The sequence below is a fragment of the Odontomachus brunneus genome, unplaced genomic scaffold, assembly GCF_010583005.1.
Source record: "Odontomachus brunneus isolate Ranch 3 - 2012 unplaced genomic scaffold, Obru_v1 Obru_scaffold_024, whole genome shotgun sequence".
In the NCBI taxonomy this organism is placed as follows: domain Eukaryota; kingdom Metazoa; phylum Arthropoda; class Insecta; order Hymenoptera; family Formicidae; genus Odontomachus; species Odontomachus brunneus.
In genome coordinates this window covers 38,604-44,066 of record NW_022639474.1, presented here as the reverse complement: position 1 = coordinate 44,066, position 5,463 = coordinate 38,604, and the positions used below count along the sequence as shown (strand labels likewise).

At 51.8% G+C, this 5,463-nt stretch overlaps 1 protein-coding gene across 4 annotated transcripts in view; it reads right to left on the bottom strand.

Moving 5' to 3' along the window:
* The window catches only part of LOC116842289 (dedicator of cytokinesis protein 3), a 53,295-nt gene that overhangs the window by 12,374 nt on the left and 35,458 nt on the right, over nt 1-5,463 (bottom strand). The window lies entirely within an intron of this gene.

Below are 5,463 nucleotides of genomic sequence, written 5' to 3'. Positions count from 1 at the left end.
AGAGAGAGAGAGAGAGAGAGAGAGAGAGAGAGAGAGAGAAAGAGAAACACTTAGACTTAGTCTCTCGGCAAGACACGCGAATGATCTATGCTGGGTGCGGCGCGCAATCCGCACGGCCCTGCGGGCCCCGAAAGGTCTCCCTCCTGGCCCCTCTTGATGGAATGCAGGTGAGCAGGCAGACTTCGATGCGTGGAGACAGGTTCAGGCAATGTCCGCCGCGTCGTTGGGACCTATGCCCCATTCCAAAGATATCGGATATATTCCACGGCGTCGAGATCCGCGCGCTGCGGCGACGACCGGCTCGGCGACGGAGACGAGTCCCCCTTCGTTCCCTCAGCTCCTCGCCATCCCTTGTCCGTTACCGCGGGCCACGTCTCAAACTCGGGATGACGAATTCGTTCGGCCAATGCCCGTAAAGTACGGCGGGGCCCGCTCAGCACGTGGAGCCTCACTGAAGGCGAAGACGAAGAAGAAGACGAAGATGAGGACGAAGGTAAGGGCAAAGACGAAGGCGCGAGGCCACGGCGAGCTTTCTCGTCGATAGAACTTCGGAAGTTCGACGACATCCTCGCCCACGCCGCGGCGAAGACCGACCGTTCGTCTTTCGATCTGGAGGGCATCGAACTAGCTCTTGAGATATCGATGTGAGCCGTGCGCCCGGCTTATCTCGTCAACGAGGTCTCGCGGATTAAATTGTGCTTTCACGCTTTCCCGATTCCTCAGAGGACGATCAGGCGGATCACGGAGGAAAAATAAAATGCAAAAGACGGGAACATGTTGAATGGCTCCCAATGCGATTCACTACGTTAAGTGGGCTCGCAGAAACCGATGTCTCATCGGAGGACTATTTATCTTCTTGATTCCGGGGAATTTTGGGATCCATTTAATCGACGTCTCTCGCATGGCGCGCAGAAGATTCGTCCCGGGATATCACTCGGAGGTGGATTCCATCGAGGACTCGGCTTTTCCTCTTCATTAGGCGCGGGACGTCAGTTTCAGGAGCTCGCCCTTTCTCGCGTCGCTCAGGGAGGTTTCAGTTACCGTTCGGTAGCTCTAAACGCTATAATTACGGCGGTGCTCCTGGGAGCCGGTGCTCCGCGGACTCCCGTTCCGACTCTCCGAGCGAGCAAAACCGCGCTCTTCTCTTTCTCCCTCGTCGTCGAGGAGTACAGTCGATACGATCCTCGCGCGTCGACGTGACTCACCGTCAAAATATCGACGAACGTCATCGTGCCGTACCATATTCATGATATTATTATCTGCGCCTTTAGCGCAGAATATATGTCTATTCATTATCATAGAAGACGTGTTTCGTGCCGAGTCTTTGACGAAGGCCGGCGTAGACCACGATACGCAAATATAAGTCGGCAACGAGAAACGTCTCGAGTGGCGGCGTTCAGCTCACCTTGAAGTATGTTCCGACTTTTCAATTGAAAATTATCAAGTCAGAGCACTCCAAGGTGAGATAAATGTTTATTCACTCCCCGAGAAAGTACAATGAATCAATGACTGATGATCGGAAAAATGGACGTGATCGCTGCGAATTAAGTACTCAGCAGTCTTGACTGACGTCGCGATTATGCAATGCGGCAGAAATCGCCGTAAGAGCGTTTGATCACGAGCGGGGAATAATCGTTCCCGTTAGGAATGACTGCGATCGCGTTGAAAGAGACAAAAATCCCGGATCTCGCGAGTTCGCCGTTCAGTCGTCGCAATTGTGTCGCGTGCCCTTTAACCGGACAGGTGGTTCACACGCGATCGACTCGCACAGCCGCACGCACGCAGGCCGACTTATTCGCGTGACCGTGTAAAACGGCCTTAATGGGAGTGTTTCCTGATCCCGGAACGAGTAACGAGACTCGTACGTACAGTAAAGGGTTCGTGGGAAGACGAACGTCGAGGCTGGCTTCGCTCGAGGGTACATACCTATACATATACACAAAGAAAGAGAGAGAAACAGAGAGAGAGAGAGAAAGAGACAGAGTACACTCGCGCATTCATCTACACGCGATCCGGCTCGTATCGTGCATTCGGAGAGCTGCAGTCCCGTGCAATGTTATGCACCGGCACGGGGCAGAAGGCGGCGATAATAGATGTCAGGGCCAAATCTCCGGAGCCCCCCACAGTCTCAATTAGACGGAATGACGAGCGATTAAGCGCGATTAGCGACGAGAAGCCCGCCGCTTTTTCTGTCGAAACTCGCGACCGTTTGTTCGTTCACTCGTGATTTTCGCGATGGCGAGCTCTGCTCTCCGAGAGCGCCCCCGATGCGTTCCACGTCATTTGTTTACCTGGTTCATTAGAGCGACTTGTCGGGTGCGCTGTGATTATCAGCGAATTTACTCGCACCGCACAGTAGCTCGAAATATTCTGCGCGCGGAGCGGCGAGACACGCGATATTGCTTCTGCGACCTGCGAGAACGCCGCTCGTACTTGGCACTGTCCTCCGGTGGGATACAAAGGGTTAAAGCGTTCATTAAGGACACCGTGCTTAGTGGGCGACGCCGAGGCGCTACGTGATTCGCCTGAAAAGCGGGAAGCCTGGGGACGTGTTCAACGTTCGACGACGACATCGCGCACTTCCTACGAACAAGCCGCGGCGTGCGCCACCAGCCAGAGAGTCCACGCAAGGACCGAGGAAGGGTCTTTTCCTCCCTCGTCCCCGCAACTTCCGCTCCCAGGTGCACGCTTATTAACGCCGACAAGATCGCCGCCATTCATTAATTTCCTTCGCTCGACTCGGTAGCCGCGGAACTCTCCGCGGAGCCCTTCCTTCCCTTCCCTTTTCTCATCTTCCACCTCTCTCCTCTCGCGGGCCCAGAGGCCGCGCGCTGTACAGCACTGAGTCCCAACGCGGCACCGTGCTACGCCGAAGAGAGTTGCGGCAACAAGAAAAGGGAGACTTTAAGGCGATCTTACACGACTCGCTCTAAGAAGATCGCGACGCGAGCGCGGCTGCACGAGTCTTCGCCGAGGTGTATGGAGAGGTCAGGTCTTGTTCAAGATTTATTCAATACAATTTAACGATGCATACATAACCAGGACTCTTGATTGGAGAATAAACCATTGGAGCCGATCTGTTTAAAAGGCAGCTCAACACCAATCACCCCTCTTGCACTCTTGACCGACTCGCGTCCAGGTCGACCATCAGAAACGAGCCGTGTAGATTCGCCTTTACCGGGGAACGGTGGGACCCCGGCGAAGAAACGGTTACGCAGACGGGAGTTCCTTTACAACCGCGTTACCCCAAGAAGGCAACCGGCTGATGAACGGGGAAAAAGAGGGAGAAAGAGAGAAGGAGAAGGACGATCGAGGCGGCCGATCGACAGAAGCAAGAACCACCGTGGGGACCGGATCACGCGCGACAAAGACGGACGGAAACAAAGACGGGGAGGAAACGGATCGGTTGTACGCGCAGGGCCGCGAGGCACGCTCATTAGAAATAATAATTGCCGCGAGACGCGGGTAATGAATGTTGCCTGCGCGTTGTTCGACGCGCCACGGCCGCTGTGACGGGGAAGGGTAACCTAGAGCGCACGACGGACAGCCGGCAATTAGGTAAGTGGAATACTCGGCTGCCGCGTGATAACGACGTGATAACGACGCCGTCGTCGCTCGTCCTCTCGTGAATCGCACCGTTCGATCCCCGTGGAGTACCTCAAAAGTTGGCGGCCATAGACGTAATATCTAGATCGCGCGACTCCTACGGCTCCCATAGTCAAAACGCGAAGTCAAGAAATAGAAAGAGAAGAATGTTGTACGATTACTAACTTGTCTTTTCCTAATAATGGAATGGAAAAGCCTCCGTGAGGCTGAGGAAATAGAACAGTAGAAGGAGTGAAAATGAATGAGGGGGAATTGCAAGATGTACAGGAAAATACATATGGTGCACTTGGCAAATATAAAGACGCTTCGTTTCGCGGTAAACATATAGTCAGTGGAAGGGAGCTGAAGTCTTCACTCCATGTCAGAATAACAGAATAGTGTTATAAAGTATGCTGTCGCTTTTCAGTTTTTGACATCTTTTCAGCTAAATGAACATATTTCAGTTATATGCCAATCTAAGTATCATACATCTATGTTGGCGACACCGTTCGCCATTTATAGGGGAGTACAGAGCGAGTGAGTGGGAGAGAAGCTGTTTCGCGTGTTTCGTCATTTCAGTCTTGAGTCTGGTTCCACAGCTTGTGTTAACCGGAGTTTCACTCCTTAAAGGCCTATTCGAATAAATTCGCACAGTCGCATCATTCATGTGTGTGTATGCACAAGGAAATAATCTCATGTAAAATGTATCGAATATAAGAGGCATCCTTTTACTGCAATTGGTTGATTAGTTGATACATTCTTATGTGTATGCAAAATGTGATTATGCAAATTTATCTGGATAGGCCTTCAATAAATTCAATTCCAGTTAAAGTAAGTTGTGGGACCCGACCTGACAGCTTCTCTCCTATTCCTGTTAATCTCTCTTTCACTATTAATAATGGATATGGCCCGGTCCAATCAGGAATCATCACGCGGTGTCCCAACTCTTACTTGAGGAACTCTATAAGTCCCCATGCTCTCGATGAGCTCGCAGCGCACGTTCAATCAGCTGGAGCGAACGGCTCTAGAGGCGGCTGGCTGGGGTCCATCTCTGACGGCGATTGCCGCTAATCGTCAGCCGACTGAACTGTCCATTACAATTGAAGGGGACAAGTAGATAAATATGATAATACGGCGCGTCACGCAAGTTAAACATCGGGAAAAACGACACGAAAGTTTTTCATCGGACAGCCGTTCCTCAAATCGAGTTTGCGTGTCCTTTACGGTGGTCGCGAGGTAACTTGATCGCACTCTACTCACTCGACTCTTTAATCAACTACGTTATAACACGAGCACTATAAGTCAAGGAGAAACAACGAATTCGTCCGATCACGTTGTGCAAAGTTGGCCTGTTAGATTAACGTTTGAAGATTCGGCCTTAACTTAGCAAGTAACATGATTAGACGACACGCTACGAGAAGTTCGTCGATGATCAAATGGCAACATCCACGGCACGAGCGAGGGAAAGAGAGAGAAAGAGTGTGTAGGTGCAACGGTCTTAATTATGTCTAACGGCGGTAACACCGCCATTAATGATTGCATTACGCGATAACAATGATAATAACGTATGCGGGAAAAAAGAGAGAAGAGAAATGGGAAAGACACGCGGGAGGAAACGTACAAACGCAGTCTTTAAAGAGCTAAGGCGACCCCCCTTGAGCGTGAGGAGGCGGGAGGGAGGGAGGGAGAGAGGGAGGGGAACAGGTTCCCGGCATGGTTACCGCGTATTCACCGAGCTGAAAACCTTGGGCCCCACTCGGAGCGACGGAGACGGGGCAATTGAAAGCGAGAAAGAGAAAAGAGGAGGAAAGAGATGGAGAAAGAGAATAAAAGGGCGAAGGAGAAAGAAAGAGCGATACAGAAAAGGGGGCAGGGAGG